Here is a 26,951-nt window from a genome sequence, read left to right on the forward strand (position 1 = left end):
CATGCCTCAGGGCACCGACCTGCACAACTGTGATAGCCCTGATTTGACAGCAGCTCGTTTTAAATCTCGCATATTATCCCGCTGTTTGCTAAAATGGAAGGGATCTTGTTTGCTACTGCTGCATCTCCACTTTAAAAAGCAATTAACAGATGCACGGCGTGGCCCGGAGCTCCTGCAAGGCCGTGCACGTGTAACGCATGAATTACCGAGATGCTCCGAGAAGCAGAAAAGAGCACTGCCCTCCTGCGTGTGCGGGCAGGAGCGACACCGCCGGCTCCCGCAAAGGTCAGCGGCTTACCGCGGAGGCTCCCGTTACGCGCAGGCTGAGACACGGCAGCGCCCGGCCGAGCTCAGCGCGGTGCCGTTCCCTATCGCAGCGCAACGCGGAGCTCGGGCCCAGCGCACGGACCGCCGCTCGGCTGCTCCGGATCTCCCGGTCAGCGGAGCCGGGCTGCAACGGGAACGAACACCGAGCCCACGGTGCGAGATCCCACCGCCCGACCTCAGCTTCCCGGAGGCGCAGGAAGGAACGACAGGCACGGAGCGGAGGGGGACGGACGGAGCACCGGCGGGGTAAGGACATGGGCTGGGCACGGAGCATCGGTGCGTGAGCCGAACCCAAAAGCACGGAGGATGCTGCGGGAAGCTGCGCTAGGCGCTGCCCTCCGCCTCCCTCCCTCCGCACGGCCCGTCCGGGGGGTCCCGCCGGTTCCGGGATGCCCGGCCCAGCACGGGTACCACCACTCCACCCGCTCCGGGAGAAGCCCTGCTAGGGGCCAAACCCCCCATCTCATCTCATTTTATCCCATCATCTCCCCTCCCGCCCCGCAGAGCCCCACTCACCTCCCGCCCACCCAGGGTTGGCCGGCGGGGCGCGGTGGCGGAGCGGAGGCTGCGGGCGGGCCCGGCACAAAGCCCCGCCCCGCGCTCCTCCCTGCGCTCAGAGACTTTGTGGTTGGCGGCGGCTGTCGATGGTTTTAACGGTCGGGAGGGAGGGAATCTCGGGACAGCTGCGGGCTGTCCCACTGAGACTGGAGAAGTTCGTAATGCACCGTGAGAACAAGGCTTTTACTGAGGCCAGGAGCATCTCGAAACTAGGGAAAACACCACTGTTTTCTTCAGTTTCAATTTCTTGCCTATCTGTATATATATCCACATCCTTGTAGGCCTATGTTTACCTGCAGAACTTGCATTGCTCTGTGTTCTGAAATTACTGTGACTGCAGCGTGCTACCTTCTAACCAGGTGTGCACCCACAGCACCAGTCTTGTATTTTCTAAACAAAGGAGGTACGTCCTGGGGTATGGTGCAGTGCAGCCTGACAGTGCTTTTGGACACATCAGGTTTGAGAAAAGTGGAGTGAAAAGAGACAGAAATGAAACTGCCCCAACCAGTGGGAATGCATACAGCAAAATGCTCCTGTGGAATGTCCTGCTGCAATGCAAAGCTTTCACTGGAATTCAGCTGCTGTCTTCTAATTCACTTGAGTGAACAATGCCATAGGTATCATTTCCCTGGATGGAAATTCCATTAGCATATAGAAACCTGCACAGCTGCTGTTGCTCAAACCCAAGCAGGCTGCAATCAGACTCAGGGACTGCCAGCATTGGGCTCAGTGCTGCACCAAGGCTCTCATTACAGGTGACACCAACTTGTATTTGTGATATAACTGAACTATATTTACTGTGTAACTTCCTGATGTCATAACCTTCTCTACCGTCCTGTTCTGGAGGCTCATCCCTCCTTCTCCATGTGTGTCCAATTCCATAAACACCCTCTGTGGTACTGTGAAGGTGCCAGTGACTGTCAGCAGCAAGGTTAGTCTGCAGGATGCAGGTCCAAATTAGGGATAAAGGAGACTGCTTCATTCACACTGCTCATTGCTTTGTGACTCTTCCTGTGTTACCGGTGCTGCTGTGGGCTGGGTAGAATGCCTCTAGCAGTGGCTCTATTTCTGAAACCCAGCAGAGGGTGGATCACAAGCAAAGCTCGAGTGATGAAATTTAACAAATTCAACTTGGGGAGGGGATAAATAACACATCTGAAAGAGCCAGCTGGACAAAATAGTCTTGCACCAGAAATCTCCCCTAAGTACAGTGTGTGATGTTACTACACAGCATGCTTAGCAAGAAGCTTAGGGGAGCCATGCTATATCCCATAGCTGTGTGCTTAACCCATTAAGGACCTGCTGACAAGGCTGCATAGCTTGCAGGAGCTAATCTGAATCTGGTGCAGCAGGTGGTAGGAAATGGGAGTCCCTGTTACAGTTTGCTCTGTGCCCTGGAAGAGAAAATGGCTTTTGCCATCTACTTGAGCAGAAATGATTGAGGTGCACATCTCCCTTCTGCATGCCTCTGCCACACTGAATGGGACGAACAGCTGAAGCCCTGCTCACTTGAGCCTGCTATTATTACAGATAGAGCTGGAAGTTGTGAGCAGTTGTTTAACATCTTCTGCTGAGAGTCTACAGCTAGCTACTATGCCAAACTTGAAATATTGAAGAAGGAACTGTATGTGGGGGCTCTGCTTTATGCAGTCTTTTTCTTTCTTTCCTTCTGTCTTTCCTTCTTTCCTTCTTTCCTTCTTTCTCCTTTTCTTTCCTTCTTTCTTTATGCAGTCTTTTTCTTTCTTTCCTTCTTTCTTTCCTTCTTTCTTTCTTCTTTTCTTTCCTTCTTTCTTTCTTTCTTTCTTTCTTTCTTCCTTCCTTCCTTTCTTTCTTTCTTTTTGTTAAGTCTCTACAAAAAATGGTGCAGCTATTTCTGAGCTGAAGGTCAAGATAAAATAGGTTTTTTGACCATGTTAAAAATATCTCAGCTTTTTCATTAAGGAGCTCTAACATCTCATAATTTGGGGCAAGGAAGATTTTATCTGGATGATGGTTTGGATCAGAACGTACTTTTGTCAAGAAGAAAGCATGCTTTTGTCAGTGCCTTTTCAGGCATGCTCAGCTGCATGCTCCTTTAAGGGAAGTAGGTCTGGTGTGACAGCTGACACACGTGATGCCAATAAAGGAATAAAGGTTTGTTAGCAAGGAACAGGCTATTAAGGAGCTAGATGTTCTATAAGCAAATAAAAGTGCTGTAGAAATAGGTTCTGTTTGGTCTTGAGAGAAGGTGTTTTAGAGTAGGAAGCAGGGACCTGACAAGCCTGGCTTATCAGTTTGGGAAATTCTTATGTGCTATAGGTGAAGGCTCTATTTGAGTGTTGCAAGTGGTGTTTTTTCATTTTATTCTTAAAGATTGGGAATAGGGAAAGCAATGTAAAACTGGAGTTGAGTGTAGTGGAACTGAGTTGCCTTTCAGTGCTGCTCTCCCAAGCCAATTTCAGGATGCAGAGTTTCAGGATGCTGAACTTGGCTAGGAGGGGGTTTGTGCCTCTTGGAGAGGTAAGGCACGCTTGTGATGATGTAGCCTAAAAGTATACTTAAAAGCTATTGCTCTGCTACTACTGACTTACAGTTAATAACTGAATAAACTCTGCAGATTTTTGATTCTGCAACGCTTCTTATGTGCTGCTCACTAAGCCAGGAGCCCTCCTTGGTTATGATGCTGCAGCCTGGTCTGGGGCTGGGCTGGGCACGTTAAGCCTTAGGAAAGCTCTGAAGGCCTGGCCTGGCAAGCTTGTATTGTAGCAAGGCTGTTAACTGCTGCTGTGAAGCAATAAAGAACAGCTGTATAGCAGCTGGGGTTCTTATTAGAAAATAAAGTTAAACTAGCTAGTGGCTTCTGGAAAACCAGCCTGTGCTAAGATAAAAGTCGTAACAGCAGTCCCCAAACTGGCGTAGGAAAGAGTAAGAGAAGGGGTTTTTGTTACAGCTCCAGGTTCAGGTCAGTGGCTGCAGTACTTAATGAGTTCTGGGTCTGCAGTGCATGGTTAAACATCCTGTCTGGAAGCCTAAAATATCCCTGAAAGAGGGAAATCCCCAAATTCCATTTTAAGAAAAAGCTTAGAGACAGTAATTAAAGCGATGCTGGGAGGCTGGAGGGCTGACCCAGTGCTGCTCACAGCAGCCTGTTGCAGTGAGGACAGGTGTTGTTCCCAAGACCTGGCTGCTCTGGTTCTGCCCGGGTAGCTTGGCTCCTAAAGAGCTTATCATCAAAGCTGAGACACTCCAAGGTGAAAGAGTATTAGAGTAATACTGAAAGCTTCTGGTTCTATTGCTTGTCTGCTCTCCTTTTTTTTAACTGTGGCTTTTAAGCTGCAGAGATCGTGGCCAGTGAGTGGCTCACAGGTGTGCCACCTGAGTGGAACAGCAAAGTGTCTTAATGCAGCTGGCTTGCTGGGAGGCTTGAGTAAATGGCATTACTAGCTAATGCAATTACCTCTCTGCTGCTGTCCTCAGGCAGCCACGGGAATAAAACATGACTTAATGCCCTGCTGTAAGCTTCTGTCACAGACGCCAGGCGAGTCCTTCAGCAGCAATGCAGCACTGCCGCAGCAAGGATGCGGTCTGCATCCCTCAGCAGCCAGGATGCAACTGCAGCGTGAGCACTTCACAGCAGTGAGGAGGGAACAGGAGTTGGTGGGTGAGAGGAGAGCTCGTGCTCCAACTGAATTGGAACAGAACTGATCAATTTAGCTGTGCCTACTTTCTGTTCTACCAAAGTGATTCTCTCATCAGCTTGGTCATCAGATGAAAGATAAAGCGCTGGCACCTTCCCCAGATATTTCTGCTCTGAGATGAGCTGCCTCCAGTCTCCCATTTGGTCTGGGGCTGAGTGGGGCTAGAAAGGGGGCTTGGAATTTGTAGGACGAAATGTTTTTGTTCATTGTAGTGTAGGGGAATATTAGCTTTCTCTTGTGCATGAGGACTGAGGAAATGAGCAGCTTCACCCAGAGCTTTCAGTAGTGGAAGGCTTCACATGTGGCTTCCAGAATGATTTGGAACTCCAGTGTTTCTGAGTCTATACTGTAATGGGTTAAGACATTTTGGAAAGAAGCAGAGGCAGGTAATTTGCTGTGTCGCTGTCAGGCTGTGCCCAAGCTTTTGCAGTGCTCAGCTCCTGAGCTCCTAAAGACCTGGCTGTGCCGTGGTGATGCTTTGTCCACTGAGCAGTGCAGGTGTGCTCTGAACTTCAGGGCTGGGTGTGAGAGAAATCACTTCTGGTTTGTAAAACGTGGGGAGCACTGCAATTACAGAGCTACCTGAAGGTCCCCAGATGTACTTAGAAGTTAGAGTTAGGGTACCTAAAGTAAATATTGACTGGCTGATGAGCTTCTGAAGTCAGCATGCTGATTCCCATTGCTGGTAATCGGTTTCTTTACTAACTAGTATTCAACATTGGTTCAGATTTAAAGCAATAATCACAAATAGTACATAAACAGCCCATTTCTGGTTGATTAAAACTTTAAATTAATGGAGGCTTCCTAAACTAGGCAGATCTTTGCTCTTTTGTTTTCCACATCTTCAGGCCCTTGTTTTTATCAGGACAACAATTTGACTGTGTCCCCTCTTCCATTGGTTTCTCATTGACTCATACAAGGCTTCCTATAGCACCATGGTTACTTTTCTATCCAGGAAGCTTTGGAAACTATTTAATGGAGGCAAAACCACTTTCTAGAAATCACCTTTATGGTTTAACACCAAGAGTGGCCCAGGCAGCACCTGATGGCACAATGCAGCATGGAGCTGTGCTGCACTGCATGTCAAACTGCTGATCAGCCCAGCACTGCTGCACTCAGAACAGCTGAGCTGCATGAACACAGCTGAGGAAAGTCAAAGGTTCTCTGTGCTATCTGATAGCAGCATGGGAAAGCAAAGTCTAAACGATAGCCCTGTGCTCTTATCTCAATGCCACATTACAATTAAGTCGATAGTTTAACGACAGAATCCTTCTTGATCGTGACATCTTTGTCCTCCTATAACGAAATGAAATGCACTGTGATGCATAACTGTGTTGCTATTAATGGACTGCGTTGCAGCAGTGAATTGGCGCAGTGTTGGGATGATGTATGCTGCTCAGTGCATTCTTTGGCATATTGCAATTGGAGCTTTGTTTCATTACAGCAGCGTTTTTGCTCATCTTATCCACTATAGATTAACTATGTGCTGCTGGTTTGAAGAGTGAATGGCCTTGAAGTATTGTGAAACGCTGAAATAAAGCAATGTTTCCAAACCTTGGCAGTGATATGTCAAATCTCAGCAAAGGCTCTGATATTCAGGGGATACTCTTCTTGCTGCTGGTTTTAGCCTTCTTCTGGGTGTCTTTGAAAGTTGCAGAGGAAGTGGTTTCTTTATGCTGAGTATCTCCTCCGTGCTCTGCCATGCAATAATTGCAGTATAATACTGTTAGCAAAGTGTAAGTAATTACAAATACTGAGTGCCCAGCTCTCTCTTTGCTCTTCTGTTGTAAATTGTTGAGAATTAAGCATACATTAGTGTAATAAGCATACAATAGTGGGAAAAAGTAGATCCAGGACTCAGTCCCCTGAATCCTAAGCTAGATCTCTCCTGAGCAAGTGTCAGTGATGCCTTGCATGCTGAATGCAAACCTCCATCTGCACACAGTGCACCTTACCTGGCACAAACAGGGACCCTGTGCATTTGGGTTATGAAACAGCTAGGTGGTCCAGTCAAAAACTAATCCCCAAATGGAAGAGCAATGAAGGTGAAAAGGAAGGGAAAAGTTTTTCAGTTGGTGCCAGGGCTTTTGGATGAAGCTAATCAGCATATCTGAAAACTCGATCCAAAAGCTTTCAAGAGTGGTACCAAAAGGCAGCAGTAAATTTAGTTTGACCCTCGTGTGCACTTGGCATTTTGCTGTGGTGCATTGGAGTATGTGGATGAAAAATTAACATGTTTCAAAACTGTCACTTTGCAACTGGTTCCAGGGCCCGTTCACTGCAGGGCACTTAAATATTACAAATGCTGCCTGGTTCAGCTGTGTCCCCTTGGATATGGCAATACCCTGCCGTAACCTTGAGCGTGAGTTGTTTTCTCTGTCATGCTTAGCACTGGAGCTGGAATAACAGAAGTAGAAACCACCAGAAACTGGGACCTTCAGCAATCTCTTCTCTGGGTTATGGTGCAAACTTTCCCATTCAGGCAACACAAGGAGAATGGACTGGCTTGTGTTGTCTCTGTCATTCGTTGCATCTCTCAGCCATGAAAACAGCAAATCCACTGTAAAACAGGGCTCTTCAGCTCCATCAGAGGTAACCTTCACTGGCTTCATGAGTGGAGTAGTTGAGAGAGAAATGATGCAACCTGCCATCCAGTAAGGGGCAGGAATTAAATTTGCACAGGGCAAGAGGCTTTCCTGGGCCTCAGCTCGTTTAAGGCAGGGTGGCTGCTGAAGTTAGCAGTATGTCTTTGGATCAGGTTTTGCTCTGCTTTACGTCTCAGGAGGAAAATGAGACCTGTGAGATGTTTGTGGAAGCCGTGCGCTTCTTGGCATGTTTGTTAATTTCGTGATAGCTTTTCAGATGTAATACTAATACTTGCAGCTTCTGTCTAGATTTTTGATTTGGTTAAGACCTGCCTTGGCAATATCATAGGGAGGGTAAATCCTCCATTCTTTTTCTCATGTCCTGTCCTTACTGAGTGAAGTTGGGGTGTTCTCTCTGCACCTTTCCAGCTGTTGTCTGCCCAAGGCATTCTGGCTCCTGAATGGGTTCCAGGCTGCCCCCCAAATTCAGACCAGCTTAGATGAGAGCAGAGCACGCTTGAGAGGCATCTGCAGATGTCTGACTCGCTTTTCATTTCTTCCCTTGCGAAGAGCAACATCACCAGGTGAGAAAACCCAGCAGGCAACCAACGAGTCTCTCCTCATCAGGAAATGGGGCTGCACAGAGAGAGCGAGCGCTTGCTTTTCAGACACGATCCTATAGGATCAGGGTTCTTGCAGTGTCAGGGATTTAAGACTTTTTAACTCCCCCTCCCCCCCCCCTTTTTTTTTCCCTGCTTGTCTGAGCAGCTCCGGGCTCCCCCGGCATCGCTTCAATGCGAGGACCCGTCTGGCACTACTTATGCCAGGTCCTGCCTCCCTCGCAGGAGCAGCAGTCTGCAACTTTTGCTGCTCTAGACAGCACTTCATCTCTGAGAAAGCAGAGCTCTGCAGAGTGGAATTGGGGTAAGAGAGGCAACTTTGGAGGGAGGGAAGGAGGGCTTCCTAACCTGGTTTAGCGGGAGATCTTTCCTTTGCATGCTTTTATTGTTGTTGTTTCCCTTTTTTTTAGGAAGGAGGCATTTTAAAGGGAAATCCTCCCTCCTCTCTTGTAATTGATATGAGATTAAACCAAGTCCAACTTATGGTGGGTGACTCCTAATTAAACTTAATCCATTTCATTTCCATTCTACCTTTTTAATTCTCCTTGGGACCGATGCGAGGGAGGCTGAATCAGAACAAATTATGATGATGATTTTTTATTTTTTATTTTTTTTAAATCCGCTTTTTAAAACGATAAGAAAACAAGCAAATCAAACCCACTGCAATTACTCGTCGGGAGCTCTGTTTCTGCATTCTCTGCCGATGGCTCCTCCAGTCAGGTGGTGGGATTTCAGTGCCGCTGGGCTGGTGCAGTTGTGCTGCAGTCCGAGCCCCGTGCTGAGCTGCAGCGCCTTTGCAGGAGTGCATCAGGACGCGCCGGCTCGCTGCTGATGCAGCACTTCGCGAAAGGAAACTTCCTGCATCCCCCTCCTTCCCGCACCTCTCCGCTCCGTCACCCCTCAGCCGGGGGCTGCGCGGCGAGATCGGGGTCGGGGGGGGGGCGGAGGGGAAACGGGAGCCCGCAGGATCCTGCGGCTTTAAGGGTGCGGCGGAGCCGGCGCTCCCCCCGCGCCGCAGAGCCCCGCCGGGCGCCCCAGCCCCGCTCCGCAGCCCCCCCGGCCACCCCCCCCCCCCCCGGCCGCCCTCCCCGTGCCCCGGCACCGGGCTGAGGGAGTCCCGCAGTGCCCGGCGCACACCGCGGCTCCGGCGCCCTTCTGCCGTGTCCTTGTGCTCTCGTGTCTGCTGATCCGGCCTTTAGAAGGCAGCGTGTGAATCCAGGCAGGGTGGTCTCGTGCCCTCTGAGAATGAATGCTTTCAAAAGTTAAATTTAACCTGGAAATGCCTTAGCGCAGTTTTTTGCTCCGGGAATATAACTCGCGTTTCTGGGAGAAATGTGCATTCCTCATGCTGTTTGCTAATGGTGTGAGGAGTGCGTTTATACCTGCAAAGTATAAAAATTCACTTGGACGTGGAGGTGCTTGGCAGCAACTTGCGTTTCCCTGTTTTAAAACCAGCTCTGCTAACTGCAAGGTACCTTCTTGCCAATCCCACAGACTTTGTAGCTGTATGAATTAATGGGGGAAGGGGGAAAAAATGCAGTTTGTGCAATTACCGATTCTGTTGAAATAGCAGTGCAGTGAGCTGTGCTGAAATCCCTGTAGATAGGGAGTTCGTTTTGTGTACCCGTGTCGGGGGGGAAAGCTACTGAGCAGCTGGTTGTTACCGCACTGCCCATGTTAGGTCCCTGGGGCTGCCGTGGAGTTGCTGCTGGATGACATTAGCAGTGCCTGAAATGACCAAGTATTTGACTTGCCCTTTTTTAGTGATGTCCCTCACCATCAGGAAGGGTGTTCTTGGCCCCACTGAGGCAGAGGCAATTGTCTACAATTTTGTTTGAGTGGTAAGTGCGTGTTTACATTGATTACATCTATAATTATGGTGGGTTTTTTATCTTAGGCTTGCACAAGGGCTGGGGAAAGTCAGGCAGATCTATAGGAAAGGTAAGCGTTACCCTCATGGCAGAGGAGGGAAGCTGGGACCAGAGCTCCATCTCTCAAGGTCATGCAGCGCAGGCTGATGGTAGAGGAGCGGCTGGGCATCGTCAGCTGCAAAGACTTTATGAAGTGCAATGAAACTTATGGGGATTCCATCAGAGCTCTCTGGGCTCTATCTTGAGGGTGCAAAAGGAAACAGGTAATGTAAGGCACAAACCTTTGTGTGATGTGAACCAAGAGCTGAAGTGATAGAGAACCTCAAATCGGTTGTGATGCGGATGCAAGAAGTCTCTGCTTGCTAAAGCTGTTACTTACATTTTCCTTACGTCATCATATTAATGAGTTAAGAGACTTCATTTGAAGTACTTATGCCTAAGTTTGGCGTTTTTGAAGAACCGCTCTAACTGCTGGAATGGGAGCAAAATCGTAGTAACTGAACTGATGTCAGGCTTGGTGTAAATCTCTGAGGGCTAAGGAAGGTGATGGGGTGCTCCAAGATATGGGTGCTGCGAAGGCAACGAGCATAAAAGTGTATCAGTCTGAGCCTTTACAACAAAAAATGTTGCAGAAACAATAAACTGCTCTCAAGTTGAACAGAACAGGCTTCATCAGAATTGTTAGAAGTCACAAAAGGGTACTGCCAGGGAAATGGCTGCCTCCTCTGGAGTTCACCTCTCGTAAGTGAGCACAAGATGGTTTTGAAAGGACTCCTTAACAACCTGACAGGATGACTGTACCAGGTATAGAGAGCCAGAATGATCACAGAGGGCAAAAATGAGCTGAATGGAAGCTCGTGCGTTTTGCACAGGAGCCTGTGCTGAAGTGTCATCCTGCAGTGATCTCTTCAGGGGAAGTACAACTGAGGATGTACTACTGAAAGCAAACTAAGGGCAAAGAACCCCTCAGTGCTGAGCAGTGGGAAGACAGGTTGCAAAAGATGAGCCAAGTGCCAGGGAGAGGGAAGGAAGGAAGGAGGGTGTACCCAATGCCCTGTCGTATCCAATGCTGCCCCAGCAGGTCTTGCTTTGCACACCTGAGGCATCTTCAGTACACATTAAATCATAGTAGGAGCTCACAGCACCTCTAGTGCTTAGACTTAGACTTCTGTACCATGCCCACTGTGATAAATATCCAGAAAGAATGAATTTAACATGTCAGTGCACTGAAAAGCCTGAGTCAGTGTATAAATTGTGTTTCTGAAATCTAGATGGTGCTGCATCTGGTGAAAGACTGTATTTTGGCTGATTTCCTCCTTTAATGCCCATCTCTGTTCTGGAAAGCAGTTTGTTTGTTTTTCTGGCTGTTATTAATGCTAGAATGAGTTCTAGCATTTGGGCTGCCTGGCTGCCACTGCTGGTTGTTTGGTTTTTGTGTAAGGTATCTTGAAACAAGTGCTAGCCTTATGACTTGTAAGGAAGATTATCAGCTGCTCTTGGGGTTCGTGAGCTTAAAGATCTGCCACACCAAATTCTTCTTGGTTAAGGCCAGCACTGGCTCAGAGCTCAGGCAGTCTGCTCCACCACGTGCTTAATGAGTGGGACTTAAATGATTTTTTTCTGTTATCCATTTCCAATGGCTGGTATCAAAATGGTTAAGAAAGACTGGGTCAAATGACAGCATGTATTTTTGGAGGAGAAGGTCATGGATTCTGTGTGGTGCTCCACTGCAAAAGGCATGAATCCTTTAAATATTTGGGTATGTCTACAGTTTAACTCTTGCCCTTGATGGTGCTTTGTCAAATGCGGTGTGCTGCAATAGCAGGATGTATGACGGGCTCTACAAATCCTGCTTGTTTCCAAGACAATGTGCTTCTTTTCCCCTGCCCCCCCTAATTAAATATATGCTCCCTGGGTATTATGTAGCACTGCAGAAAACTTGCTGTGAATTGCTTTCTTGAAAGAGGTTTGGTTTTGAGAGTAGAAATTGAGGTAATATGAGGAAGGGTCCCTTATCTGCTACAAAGAGGAATTTAAAAATTGCTGTTGGACCCACCTGCAGAGCCACTGGCAATGCTGGCTCAGGAAGATAACCCTGTCCTTCCTCAATAACTGTCAGGCGTTCAGCACTTCTGCCCATTTTTTTTCCACAAACTTGAAAGATTTGGAGTGGGGCAAAGGAGGGAGGCTGCTTCTTAAAAAACCTCTGCAGATTCTTCCACTTGGCTCTTGCACTGCAGAATGTGGAGTGATGGGGAATGCCGGGGGCGGAGGAGCTGTTGGCTGTCTCAGTTGTGCAGTGTGATGCACCAGTGTATTAAAAAGCCTTACCAGCTGCTGTAAATTGCTTTCAGCCCATCCCCGTCTGACATGTGAACACAAGAATTCCCATGTGCCAGGAATCTTAATATTTGTTGGTTTTTTTTTCCCCTCTGTTTCTATGCCTGGGCATAAATGTCCTTAAGATGTAATTTTTCCAGCTCAACCGTTAGAATTTCTAATTATGCTGGGAGAGCTGAGCTGCAGCAGGCTTGCTGTTCAGCTGCCCTCCTTGTGCCTTTCCCCTGCTTTTCAGACAACTGGTCTTTTTAGGAGGGAGAGTCCCTACTGCTGAGTGAGCAAGAACTGAAATTTGGCAAATCTAAATGGGTTTTAATTTGCATCAATATTCTGCAGAAAATAACTGTTTATAAACTGAGGGTGAAGCTTACCTCATTTGAAAAGCTTACATGTGATGAACAGAAAGTACTCTGTTCTTAAGGAGCAAAATTAATGAAGGATATACTCACTGAAGTTATTCCACGTTTGGTTTAGCAGCAAAAGTTGTTGAATCCTGTGAAAACAAAATGAGGTCTTTGCTCAATGAGATATTCAAGAGGAGCACAGAATTGGCCTTGAATGAGCTGCTGACCTTGAATTGTTGGTGAAAAAAGTTGAGAATACAATATGTGGATTGCAATTTAGCATCAGTCCTAAGTATGTTGTCAGTAGCTTCATTCAAAGAAGATGGAGAGTCATCTGATTAAATACACTTTGATTAAACTAGGGGGGGATAAAGGGGAGAGATTTTCAGATTTGAAGGTCGCTATCAGCCGGGGAAGAACAATGGGGAAGATGTTGGTTGGGGCCATCCCTGAGGTGCTGTTATAGCTCCCAAGCTCAGAAATGCTTCCCTACGCATCCCTTCTCATAGGAGATGCCTAAGTGCAACTTTATGCACTGTGACAAATCCACTTTTTTTGGTACAAGTAACTGCTGTGCCACTGCAGCGGTGCTGTCGGCAGCAGAACATGCAGCCTGTCTCCTCGTGCCTTTGTGGAAGTGCTCGAGTGCCCGCTGTGCTTCAGAGCAACACTTGAACCTCTCCAGGCAAAGATGGGCATGGAGCAAATGTCCTTGAACTAGAAGGCAGGAGGAAACTGTGCACTGAAACCCATCTCTGGGTTAACCTGGGCCGTGAACGAGCTTGTGGGTTAGGATGGGGTCACAGCCATGAGAGAATGGACCTCAGGCTGAATGCTGGGATGTGATCCTGGCTCTGAGGCCTTCTTGCCCATGGAGCTATTAGAAGCAGCATCTCTCAGGGGAGAGGTGCTCTGCAGAGAAGCTGTGTAAATGAGGCTATGGCACACAAAGGGTCAAACTGAGCAGGATCCTTGAGTGTACCTGGAGGAGCTTAGAGGAGGGGTGGTACGAGTGAGACTGGGACCCGCAGACAGGTGAGGCAGTCCTTCAGCCTCCAATTACCACGTGTCAGCTCCTCTGCTCCGGTTAGGTGGGGGAGAAGTGCAGAGGAGGGAACTCTTTGTGGTTTGCTGGCAAGTCACCCTCTCTTTGATGCACTGCAGCAAAAGCCCTATCTGAACTCTTCAGCGAAGGACATTGCAGGGAAGTGGGGGGGAACAACCGAAAGATGCTGCTGCCAGCACTGTGACAGCCAACCCCTGTCCTCTGCTCCCCCCACAGTCATTTAGCAATTGAGTTGGCCAAGACCCTTGCCCTTTGTTTGTAAGTAGAATGCAGTGTCCTTTTCCTGGATGTCCTTCAGTTGCAATGAGGGATGGTGCTGCCTGTGGGCATCTCCTCGAGGGGTTTTATTATAGCAATTTCAGTAACAGCCATGAAGAAGAAGCAGCAAAGCAATGAACTGAACTTGGGTGCTGAGCCACCACTGCAGCATCTGCTCTGCACCTGCCCGAGCCAGGATGCTTTTGTGTTCTGGGGACTGAAATGATGGATGTAGCGCATCGCATAGCGGCATGTTGGTGGTAGAGGAGTGCAGAGCAGGGAGATGGATAACTGCTGATGCAGTGCAGGTGACACTTGGACTGTTGTTGCTGCAGCATGCGCAGGGTGTCTGGACTGAGACAAGAAAAATGACAATTCATGCATCTTATCTACTAGGAACTGAATCTCTTCAATTCATTATAGCCCATTTTTGCCCACCTCCCGCCCCAACAAATATATGATTACTGCAGAGAACGTGGCATCCTGCAGGCCACACGGTCAGAATACCTGCTCTGCCCCTCCTAGAAGAACTGCAGCTGAAGCAGCTCAGGGTAGAAGATGACCCCAGCGCTCTGTGGGCCAGCTGCAGTCTGCGGAATTCTGGAGTGCTCTCAAAGGGGATGTCCTACTGTGCTGCTTCCAAGCTGGACCTCCCTGCGGCACAGCCTGCGGGCAGAGCAGCGTTTAGCCGCCGTGCTCTGGAAGGAGTTACAGGAAGGTATGGTAAGGCCTTGGAATGGTTAATGTTAACCTTTAACTCCTCATACTGCAGTCATTATTGAGATAGAGAGGGGACACTTGCTGAAATTAACTTCTGTGCAGTTTGTTGCAGCGTTAGTAAAAGAATTGCTTATCATGGGAGGAACAAAGTTTGCAGGGGAGTTGAGATGTAGGAAAACTTGCAATAGCAAATTTTGCCTGTTCTGACCATTCCTGTACAATGTCCAAGTTGAACACGTATGCGATGAATGTATTTCTGCTGCTAGATAGCATTCATGATATTAATACTTAGCTGATGTTTATTTTCAGGCTCTCTATTTTAAGAAACTGACTCAGATTTACATGGGATGAGTGCTTCTGGTAACAAAGCTCTTAATGCAGAGCCCAGTTACTGGCAACGTTGGTGTGTTTTGTTGTATAAACAACTTGCATGGCACAATATCTAAAAACAGCCACTAGAAAACTGTGAACAAGGCACTGGCATTTGTGTGCCCGTACAGCTTGATTTGTAGCTGAGCTCTTTCTCTGCATCCTGAAGGGCTGCAGTTGCAGCCAAGAAGGATGCAAACACCTTGCATGCTTTCAAAAGCTTTGAACTGCTGCAGTTCTGTTCTTGATGACTGCTCTGTGCAGTGCTGTCTGGATGGGCTCCAAGCTGCAGAAATGGGTGGGGAATTGAGACAAGGATTGATTTAGGAAAAGCACTTACTGCATGGGAGTCATGTCAAGAGGAGTCATGGTACTGCAGCAGTGGTAGAGGAAGTGTGGCCAGGATAAAGAGAGATGTGTCATCACTGCTGGCCCTGTGCAGTTGCCTATTTGTGAAGGCAGATGCTGCTGCACGGACTTCCCTCCCTATGCAGCTCTGCAGCCCAGGCACCCGAACTGGACCCCATTGCTGGCTGGCTGGCAGTTTCATTTCTTCTGCAGATGTGAAGCACGCAACAAAAATAAATACCTGCAATCTGAGAATCTAAAGAGGGAGGAAGAAAAGATCTCTTGAACAACCTGAGCAAAGTGTGACCGTTCACCTTGTGAACTGGTAGGAAAAAGCATGATGAGCAACCCCTGCTGTGCTTCTGAAGGACTCCTGCATCTGCACTCATCCTTACTGCTGCAGCTTTGTGACCCTGAGTGCCTGCAGCCCTGGTGGAACATCTGCCATGGAATGAGCATGCATGTTGTGATGCTTCAGGGGCTGCTGGCTGCCTGTCCCCCAGCAGAGGGAGGCAGCCGTATGCGGAGTTGCATGCATGCAGCTGCTCTGTGCTCTGTCAACCTTCCTCTAATTAAAAAAAAAAAAAAAATCCCTCACCAAGAAGAGTCATATCTCTTGCTGCTTAATGATAAAGCCTTTGAATAGCAGAGATTTGCTACCTGTAATTGCTCCAGCTAATCCTACCAGCAAGCACTGTCCTTCACCTCGACTACTATTCTTAGTTCAGTCCCTGTTGGATGCTTGACAGGGTAAATGCTAAGGAAAGATTAATTGAATGAGAGAATTTGAAAGTATTTTCATGTAAAGCCATGCAAGAGATTGATGGAGACCCTGCTCTCCTTCTTTTCTGCAGGAGGTAAGTCAAGTATTGATATGCATGCTAAGAAAGCGGAGGAAATGCTAACGAACTTAGTGACCTGTGGTTAGCCCTCACCCTACCCAAGGGAGTTGACTGAATGACTTAAGTTTCTTGTGACTCTGCTCTCGTGACCTTAGGACAAAAGTCTGCCATTTGTCATCTTATGTTTTTTTAATCTGTTGCTGGATTTCCAGCTTGCTGCTCTTCATCTGCTCCATCAGCTTATAAGCAGGATCCGTGTGCCACCCAGGCCCTGCCCTCATGTGTGAGTGCAGCACTGGGAGGAGAGACGTGGTTCTGGAGGAGATCAGAGGCTGTCTGAAGAGTTGTCTGCTGTTACAGGAGTAACATGACTGCTGTGTCATTCAGCTTTCCTGCCTGAGTCTACAGGGACAGCATTTGCACTGCAGGAAAGTAGAATATGTCAGAGTGCCTCAGTGTTGGGCTTTTGCCTGGCTGGGAGCTTCAGTGTCTCAGTCCATCTGGCACAAGTCCTTTCTAGCAGGGCCATTGCAAGCCATGTTGATGTGTTGAGGTATAGCTACACTTAGTATTTATTTCTGCATGCCTTTTGCTGTGTGGCATATGGAATGCTGGTAGGTGTGTGTCCTTGCTTCAGTTTATATCTGATCAGCAGGCAGAGGGACAATCAGAGGAAAATCCTGGTTTTGCAACTGGTGCATGGCTGAGCCGGGCCACCAAGACACCAGAGTGGATGGGGTGCTTCAGGTGGAGCAGTCAGATGCTTCAGTCATCACTGGAAACACTCAATGGCCTGCATCTTCAGCCCTTGCTCTGTGCTTGAATTACTGTGGGTCCTTCTGCTAATTGTTCTGCTTCTGCAAAACAGGGAAATGTTCACAGGCTATTGTGAGGCCTAATTGTCCACCAAATGCAATGAATTTGCTGGTGTCCTTGGAGACAAGGAGCTCCTGGGAGATGATGCTCTTGGTGATGTTTGAACAGGTTTTTGGCTATGTAATGAGGCAGTGCATAGGTGTAATGTACCTGAACTGCTGCGTTCTGATGGGGGAAGCTAATTAGAATGTGGTAAGTAGGGGTAACTGCTACATTAGTCCATCACCTGTGAGGTCATCTTTCGAATAAAATATCTTAAATATCATATTTCTTCACTCTGACACGAGATATGCTTTCATAAATGACTACTGAGATATCTATGGATACATTCCTCCACCATGTTCACTGATTACTTGTCTATTTAAACCCAGCACAGCTGGCAATTGCAGTACCATCTGTGCAGCCAGACGTGGGCAGCCAGGACACGGACTGAGGAGGCTCACTGAGCTCTGCCTCATCACAGTCTTACTGTTCTTGCTGCCAGAGCTCCAGCAGTTCATTTTGTTACTTTTTCATTGTATGTGAGGCAAAAGGAAACCCAGCACTGGCAGGTGTGCTCGTTCTATGTGATTTTTTCCCTCTGCTCTGAAGACAAAAAAAGTTGTTTCATACTGGCTTTGTTCCGTGGCAGTTAGGTGAACGTTGTGCTCATTCTTCACATAACCTTTTCTTTAAAGAAAACACTTACTGGCCCCGGAAATACGGAGAAGGTGACTGTTGCAAGCCTATTTTTGTCTGCCTATAACTAGAACCCACACAGACTTGAAACATGAATGTAAAATTTAAAGCAAAACTGTCTGGGCATGATGCTCTCAGGGTGACAGCAGCCTGTGTGCCAAAGACAGAGAGGAACAGTGCTGACCTCTTTGGGAGCTGCCCCCTTCCACTCACTAATACCTGATTGCAGGCTCAGTTGTTTCCTTCTTCTGATGTCAGATGCTCACTGTTAGATGTTTCAGCTCTTCATCTGATTCCTTTTCTCCTCTAGGCTTTTATGAATTGGAAATAGGAATATGTTTATATGCAGAGGAGGACATGGGAGTTTATTCAGACTATAGGTACAGCTGTAATTTCCTGTGGGGACGTTTCTTGGGTTGCAAGACTATTGCTGCTTCCACGCAGTTTTAGATCTTGAAAGTCTGTGTTAGCAGTTTTGCAGCCAGAGAAAGGATGTAGGTCTTTCTAATCCTGAATCTGGTTTCTGTAGTGCTCAGGTTGTTCTTTAGCTGACATTATGTGAAATGGTATGGAGAATAGAAATATGTGGCATGGCTTGCTGGAAAGCTTTCTTTAGGCTTGCAGGAAATTGAATAATAGAAATGATCACTGTGCTACTCCATGGCTTTTTCTCCCATGCTAGCTTAGCTTTCTGCTGCAGCATAGCAGACCGCTTCACTTTGAACAGCTGTTTAGCATCCCTAACAGATGCTCTTTGTAGAAGCTGTTACTTAGACTGAAAGAATTACTAAATGTTTCCTCAGCTTAAAGTAGGCTTCATGTTTGCACTGCTCCAAGGGTAGTGGTGGAGGCTGTGCCTGCAGTGCATCTGCTGAGTAGCAGCATCTTCACTGATACCAGTCGCTTTGCTCTGGATTGATGGCTGTGCAACTGAAGAGACTTTGCCCCCATCTCATTAGCCATAATTACCCTTTACAAAGTATGCATATGCACGCATGTGCACCTGCACCAGCAGACAGCCTATAGAGAAACAGCCTCCAAAGGAGCTCAAGAGAGCTGGATCTGTGTCTGAGCTGCCAGGTCATTGGGTTGTCCTCCTCTGGCAGCTTCTCTTAGGCTTGTGTTCGAGTTCTGGGTGGTTAAAGAGTCCTGGTCTCCAGCCTTCATCCACTCAATTGCTACAGGTAAAACTTCAGCAGTGAGTGCAGTGATTGTATGCTTAGACCCCAGCTGTTATTTCAAGTCCAGCTGGCAGAAGAAATGTCTTCATGCTCTCAGACAATGGCAAATAAAGTGCTATCTGAGTCAGGAAGCACACCCTCACTGAGCTGATACTTGTGTTAACTCCTGATAACACAGGCTATGAGCTTGTGCACACAGACAGTTAATCCATCTCTGCTGAAGTATGGTGAGATAAACTGAGGGCACTTGTTCAAGCATACGATGCTGCACTTAGATGCCTTTCCCATTCACTTGCTGAAGTTTCCTGACTTAGACTCCAATCAAGATATTTCCACAAAGGCAGATGTAAAACAGGTTATTGTGGTTTGTCAGGTTTGTATGAAGACCTTGAGCTATGTTTCAGCCATCTTACACTTAGCTTCTGGGAAGTGCTCATGAGACGTTGCCAAAGGGCTTGTTGAGTAAGCATGAATTCTTTATATAATAAATACAACTGTGAACACAATAAATGCTGTTGTACATGCAGTATTTATGTCTATTACCAGGCCAATGCTGCATTGAAGGCAAATGGTTTCTATGTTTGGCAGAAGGGGACGTTTGCAGAGTCCTGCTGTGCTTACCTGCTCTTCTGAAGAAGACTTGGGAAAGTATCTTGGGGAAAGCTTGAATTCTTTACCTGCTTACCAAAGACTTTGTTGCATATATGTTAAAGGAATGCCCTTTTTAAGGGGAGAGATATCATGTGTTAGTGACTTCTGAATCTGTAGTGGTTCCTTTAGATGGGATAGGCTGGAATGGATGGGGAGCAGTTGTGATCTTAGAGAAAACAGAGATAGTGTGGAAATGCAGCCATCTGATGGTACTGTTTTGCCCTTGGCAGGTGAAGTGGCAGCGTGGTGCATCACGTCTTGGATACAGGATGGAGATCAACAAACTGGCACTCTGGAGAGAGTAGGTAATCTCCCTGTACTTACATATCTTACATAGCTGGCACTGAAACCTACTGCCAATGTCTGTACGCAGTACAAGTTTTTAATTAATGCATGATACTGTGATTAGGGATAAGTGTGAAGGTAATGTATGAGTTCAGGTAAATCTCCTTTTGTATCATAGTTCTTTGGAGTTTGAGATGGAAGGGATCCACTGAAGTAATCTGACAGCTGAACAGCAATAAATCATTTGGCTAGTCTAATAGCTTGCTGGGTTGAACCAGAATGCTGGAAAGGTGAATCACCTTGATTTGAAGATTAAATAAACCACTATTAGCTAGCTACTGAATTTCAGTCCCTATCGTCCTGTCAGAGTTTCTCTGTTTAGCTGAAGCTGCATCTCTGCAGCTGGCCTTCAGCCGGGGTTTTTCTGCCTCCATCTGCTGCAGTTGTGCTGTCATGGAGCAGCAGCATGCAGCGTTTCTCTCTAAGAAGTGCTTCCTACCCTGGAAGCAGGTTGCCTGAAGGCAGCTTGGTTTAGCAATAAGGGCACTCGCTGTCAGTGAGATGGGTTCAAGCCCTTCTTAACAGTCACAGGGCCTTAAACTCTCATCAAGTGTAAGCTGAGCTGTAACTACATCTGTTAGCTGCTTTCTGAGCTCTGGAGAGCTTCCACTGGTGAGACCCATCCTTTATGAGCCTGGGAAGGATTATGGCTCTGAAGTGGCGACAGCTCTTTCAGGGTAGAGGCAACAGTTCCCCCTCGTGGGGCAGGAGGCCAGTCTGCCTTCAAAAACTGTTCAGCCGTGGTGCCAGCATGCCTGTGAGAAGCCTTGCATTGCTGGCTTCCAGATACGTGCACTTTAATGAGGTTGTTAAGCTTAATCTTTCTATTCAACTATGAAATGTCTAAACTGTCCAGGCAGCCATCAGAATTCCCTTGTTCTGTGGTGGTTGCAGATAAAATGTATTCACAGCATTTAGACCTCCTTGGGTTATGTCAGACTAATACCCACCTGTGCTTGCCAAATCTCAAGCATTTGGCTTCAAACCCTGCATTCAGAGGTAGCTTCCATGCTTGCCTTAACCTGTGGCGATACCCTAATGCCAACCCCAAGGAACCAGCATGCAGCCTGGAGTTGCTCAGCCTCAGGGGTGCCCCTGGGGATGCTCCTCTGCAGCTGCAGCCTGGCTGAGGCGATGCAGGGATGGATGGCTGCTCTGCAGGACCAAGGGGGATCAACAGCACAGAATGGTTGGGGTAAAGTAATTTCATGCACATGAGTAGAAATTAATCCAAGCTGTCTCGGTGTGGTTCCCTCAGCCACCTTTCATCTTTCTAGCTATTGTTGCCTTTTTTTTTTAATTTATTTTTTGAAAGCTTTCTGTGCTCAGTTGGGCGATCAGAAGCAGCTCTTGCTGGACACTGCCTTGCTGAGTGGGGGCACTTGACTTCTGGTGAAAGCTTTGGTGTTTGTGGCACTTTCTAAATTGAAGGTGCAATCAATTGCTGTTTGTAAATATGCCAGCAAGTAATTTTGTTTATATAAAAACTGAGGGAATTGTTGGCTTAGGGGCAGAGATAAGACGTTTTTCATTCCTTGGCAAACCGTTGCCTTGCTAACAGGGAGATGCTGGCACTTCAGGGCAGCTGGGCACAAACTTTCTCCTACATTCAGCCCTTTTCTTGCTTTTAGAACAGACTTTTTCTCCCTATGCTCGTCACTCTGGCCAAGAGGACTTAGAATCTAAGAGAGAATGGTAAATATCTGGGCTTGAGCCTGTTTTATAAACACGTTCCAGGGCCTCAATGTCTTTCTTGCATTTCTTTCTTGCATGTCTTTCTTGCAACATTTTTATTCTTGCCCCTCTTCCCAAAATAGGGAACTTGCAAATTTCTTTTCCTAATGTACAGACTGAGACCAGGAGGCCGTGCAGTGCCGGGGAAATACAGCTCAGTCAGTGGAGCCTGACAGGGTCTAGCTGAGCTTGCAAGAGAGTGACTTGTCAAATTGAATTCCTTTTTAATAAATGAAACCTTGGGAGCAGCCTGCAGACCAACAGCGCAGCGAAGGCTTCATCTGGAGGAACTGAAAGCAGCAGGGTTGAGAGGAAGCAGATGCGGGACGTCCTTGCATCCACTGTGCAACAGCAATTAACAGCTGCCGGGGATCGAGGCGCAGCCTCGCACAGGAGCCGGGATCGCAGCTCGGGGCGGGCGGGCCGGCAGGGGAAGATTCGCCCCCCTGCGGCCGGTGGCTGCAGCACGAGTCCCGTAGTCTGACCACGGACCGTGATGCGACCGAAGCTGCGTTGCATTGCGAAGGGAGAGTCCCGCGTTCATCCCCACGTGGCTTCCCTCGGGGGAGATGAAAGCCAGCCCTCGCTGCCATGCGTTGAGCCGGGGCGGGCGGCGGGGCTGGAGCCGTGTGAGCCGGCAGCGTGGGGGAGAGGCTTCCGTGGGACTTGTCTGGGCTTGTTCGAGCCTCGGCCCGGCCCTGGCCGTGCGCTCGCAGGGATCGCATCGCTCGGTGCGGATGAGCCCCAGGTGCGGGCGGTGCCGGGCTGCCCGCCTGCTCTGCTGCGCGGCCTGCGGCTGCCTGGGCAGCGGGATGCGAGCGCGGCACGGAGGTGAGCTTCCCGAGGTCCTGGGGTCTCGCAGGGGCACGCACGGGAGTGTTACTGGGGTGTGGTGTTGGCTTGGCGCTCCCTTTGCTTTCCCTTCGTGTTGCCCCTTCGCCCGCACGCTGAGATGCAGCGCCTGCTGAGGGGTCCTAAGAAGAACCGGCGCCCATAAAAGCAGCCGTGCCCTGTTTTGTGCCCGGCTCTTCAGGGAGCTGCGGCTGTGCTGCTCTCACCGAGCGCCAGCTGTTCTGTCCGTCCTGTTTCCAGTGCTGCTGCTGGCTCTGTAGGCTGTTCCCACAACCATCTTGTAATGGAAGGGGTAACGTGGGGAAAGAGAGCCCTACTGCGTGCTGTTTGATCGAGCAGCAAGGAGCACCTTAGCCGTAGCTGCCTGTGGCTGCCCTGCGCAGTGCTCACCTGTTGGGAAGTTCCAGGTGTCTGTGCAAACAGCCCAGCACTACTGTCCTGCCCAGTGGGACTGTCTGGTTCTATCTATCCGGGCAGCTATTGGATTACACGGGAGGTGAGGGCTTGCTGGCTCAGATGAGAATGGAAGAAGACAGTAGGAGTCACTTCAGATCAGAGGTAAGCCTGTAGCAGCCCATTCGAGCTCGCTGAAGTACATCTGTGTGCACAGCACAGGCCTTGCTCTGGTGTTCGGTGGTGTTTCCCATTCTGCCCATCTGGGACGTTTCAGTGAGGTGCATGGATGTGAAGTTTTTCCCCTGTATTTTGAAGGGAGGGCCGTGCTTAACTTTTTCACCCATGGTACAAAATCATGTAACCTGTAAGCAAGTTGTACCTCAATGTGTACAGTCTGTTTTGGTATTTTATATGCTGTGTGCTCGGTTTGCTTTGGAGTTCCCACTTAGCCAAAGAGTTTGGTTGATTATTGACTTAATAATTTTCACGTGGCGTGGGATGCTTTTTAATTTTTCATGTAGCAGACTAGAGATAAAGTGGGTTATTTTGCAGGAGCTGAAAGGGAACATGTACTGCTTGGTTACAATTGCCTTTCTAGGGTAGCTTCCCTAGCTGTGCTGCAGGCAGCACAGTGCCCATCCCCAGCCTTGCTTTCAGTGTGCATCTCATCTGCTCGCACAGATGGATAAGCCAGAAAGTGCTGAAAACAATCATCACATCTCCCCCATGGTTTGGTGGTGCATGGGGAGCACCTTTCAGCGCAGAGGATGATGGCAACCTCTGTCTGTCTGTGTTTGGAAGAGAGGGAAGAGGCAAGTTCAGAAGGAGGTTGAGAGATCCTTCATTGTTCTGGCAAAGGAGGAAGCTGTGCTTGACAAGCAGGAAAGGACAGAACTGCTGTGACAAAGTGAAATGTGTGCCGTGAGTCACACTGGCGTTGTCTCCTCTGTCCCAGCAGATGGAGTTGCAGGGGGCAGGTCAGAAACTTCTTGATTTGGTTAACCTTGTCTTTTCCCAGGCTGTAAAACCTGGGCTTCTTGACTGGCATGCGGAGTAGGCATGAGCTGCTGACAGCTCTTGAATCCGGGTTTATGATCTATGGCTAATGCTCATGCATTGCTTGGTTAATGAGTCATGGGTGCTTAGGTGTGGTGCACAGCCCTGAGAGCTGCGGTGCACTGTGCTCTGCCCGCCTCACATACTGAATAAGCAGGACTCCAGGACACAGCCTGGTGTGCTTTGCTTTGCTGCAGAATGGAGCCAGCCAGGGGATGGAGTAACTTTGCTTCCAGGAGCTATTTTAGTGTTACAGCCTTGGATAGATCTGTCTTTTTCAGGAGTCACTGCTGGAAAGCATTCTGTCCGTGCCACGTTTCCAGAGATTAATGCCACTTGTGTGGATGTGGGAGCTAACTCAGCTGCTAGCAGAGCTCTGAGCTGTTCCTGTAAGCTCCGAAACAGCAAATTTGTAAAGCTCTTCTCTGAGATTCTATGCAGGAAGATCCAATGTTATGGCATTTGACAAATGGTCATGGAGCGTATGTGTCAGAATGTGAGCTTCTGCTAAAGTCTTTGGGTGATGAAATTCAATTTGTGTGGGTTTTGTTTAAGTTAGATAAACTTTGGGAGTGAAGGAACGTTGTGTAAAGGAAGGGGAAGAGATAATATGTGGGAAGTTTGGTGTGTGAAACACCAAGGTGTGTCAGCTCTCTTGGTAACACAAGTGCTGGCTGTCCTGACAGTGAGACTGGGCTGTTTGAAGGAGATTGCCATTGCAGTGAAGATGTGAGTGCTGGACATCTCTGAGCTTCTTTAGGAAAGAGGAAGCAAGGCAATAAAATGTTCCTTAAATGGTGTTTGGAGGTGAAGAGCAGGCTATACCAGGATGCAGAAATAGTGAGCATTTTGCTTCACGGAAAAAGTGAAATCAAAAAATTAGGTGCACAGAATCCTGGAATGGCTTGGAATGGACCTTAAAAATCATCCAGTCCAGCCCTTCTGCCACGGGCCTCATTCAAACTGTGTGTGGGGCATCACAGCTTCCCTGGGCATCACAGCTTCCCTGGGCATCCTGTGCCAGCCTTACCACCTCTATAGTGAAGAATTTCTTCCTTACTTCTATTAGAAGTCTACCTTCTCTTAGATGAAAGCTGTTACCCTGTCACTGTGCTCCTTGGGAACAGACCCTTCCCCAGCTTTATTTTAGGCCCCCATTAGGCTGCTGTAGTGTCTGCTCCTACCTGGCAACTGAATTGCTTAACTCTGCAGTGGAGGAAGGTACAAGTCCAGTGCTTTGTGTGGGAGGGTTCCTCCTGCACTGTGTGTGGAGGAGCTCAGTAAGCAAGGTGTATGTTAATTCCATGGCTTTTTCTTGTTTTAATGTGGGGATTTAATATTGCATAAGCCGGTGAGATTAGCAAGGCCCAGCGAGACCTGCAAGTGAAGATTGATTTGGATGAGATGTGGTAGATTTTAATTCCCATGTCTTTTAAGGGGTGGGAGAAGATTGTTACTCTGAAGGAAACGTAGGGGTATCCTTAACACCACCATGCTGTGAGAGCATTACTGTCTGTATTGCTGGATGGATGAGGCGAGGTGATTCTGGCTGATACACACAGCTGTCCTGTAGGTCGGAGTAATGTAACCTGCACTGCTTTCCTCAATTTTCTCTACTATATCTCGGTTTTTGTGCTTGTCACAGTGCAGAAAGGTTTGCGGGAAGAAGCTGCTGAGGCAGATCTGGCTTCTATCTGCAACACGATCAGGGGCTACAAAACTGCAGCTTGTTCCCTGCTCACCTGCAGTAAGCGAGCCTGTGACCAAAGCTGCGTTGCTGTGAGCTGAGGGCCAGCTGAAAACAGGAGGGTTAGGAATGTGGCAGCTGGGGCTCTGCCTTACGCCCATCCATCTGCCTGCTGCTCAGCCATCCTGGCAATTTTTGCCTGTCTCTGTGCTTTACAGAAAGGAGTTGGTAGCGTGCTTTGCTTTCCCTTAATTCTACTTTGTTTCAGGCAGCCTGTGACTCACTGCGAAGGTATTGCCCTGTGTTCCTACAGCCTTGAGGCTGGCCTGGTGGCAGAAGGTGGGGTGGAGTTGCAGCTCTATCAAGAAAGCCGGAACTGCCTGAGTTAGCAGTGGCTCTGAATAACGAAGCAGGTGTCTGCACCTCCCTGGAGCACAGCGTCCCAGCGCCGGCAGCAGAAGGCTGGAGTCTGTCCAGAGCTCCGATGGACTTGGGGTGCTGCTGCCTGCAGGATCGCCTCCTGCAGAACTGTAAGGAACAGATAAATCTCTCCTCGAGGGCTCTGTCAGTGCATCTCGTAAGGAAAGCTTCTCCCGTGTGATTAATTGAAGGCAAACGGGAGATGTTAAGCTGTTTGTCTTGGGGGATTAATATTCTGTAGGAAGCTGGGAGATGAGAAGCGACAGAATGATTGTGTTGAGCAAGCATTGTAGGAGTTGTAACATAGAACTGTTTCGTGGACAACTTCTTTGCAGCCCCCAGGTGTTACAGTAGGAGATATAATAGAAACTAATTTGTAAAATTTAGGAGAAACTAACCCAAAACCCCAGATCTGCGTATTGTAGGGATATGTGTTAAATCAAAGTCAGAATTTGTCAAATGTATTATCTTAAAAAGAGGAACCTGTCTTTTAAATTTTAAATTACAAGTCAGAAAAACTATTTGGAGAAGTAAGATGTTTTTACTCTTCTACCTGAAGGCTGATAATAGCAAAGCCAAGCAGCTTTAGGAGATGGGACAGAATTTGCTCTTGTTCCGCAGCCGCTGCTGGAGATTTACTACAGCTTGAAGATGGTTTTTCTTGGCATGGCAGTTCATCCTAGTCAGCAGAATAGGCTCAGCTAGACACAGCTTTTGAATCTGTGGTGTAGAAATGGACAAGGTTGCTGAAATAGCTGTATGGAAAGATTGAGTATCCTGATCTAGTGTAGAAATTAGCCTTGCTTTAAGGAGGCAGTTGAACTGGTTGATGTGCAGGAGTGTCTTCCACCATAAATATTTCTGAACTTTGGAAACTGTCATTTAATCTTTTCATTTGGGTTTCCTCCTGTTGCTGAGTTTCACCCAGAAGTTTCACAGGTGAAAGTTGAGCTTTGCTTAGCCTTAAAACAGGAGTACTTGAATCCCCAGTGAGAGAGGATCTGTTTGCATCAGGCTTCCAGCAGTTGTTTCCCCCTTCAGAAGAACCCTGGGTAGTTGTTCAGATAGCAGCTGAAGGCTTGCGAATGGGTCAGTTGCAGCTTAAAAGTCCCCTTGACAAAAGGAAGATGACAGTGGTGGGAGTGAACTT

The 26,951-nt window shown here is 48.0% G+C and overlaps 1 long non-coding RNA gene across 1 annotated transcript; it reads left to right on the plus strand.

The window, feature by feature from the left end:
• Positions 1 to 450: 450 nt before the first annotated feature.
• Positions 451 to 25,643, plus strand: LOC149915262 (uncharacterized). The gene is made up of 3 exons (XR_016459390.1): positions 451 to 573; positions 19,542 to 19,612; positions 21,506 to 25,643. It is a non-coding gene; the product is annotated as an uncharacterized LOC149915262 (long non-coding RNA).
• The last annotated feature ends 1,308 nt before the right edge of the window (positions 25,644 to 26,951 follow it).

This window comes from Phasianus colchicus, chromosome 22, assembly GCF_987193195.1.
Source record: "Phasianus colchicus chromosome 22, bPhaCol1.hap1.1, whole genome shotgun sequence".
Lineage (NCBI taxonomy): Eukaryota > Metazoa > Chordata > Aves > Galliformes > Phasianidae > Phasianus > Phasianus colchicus.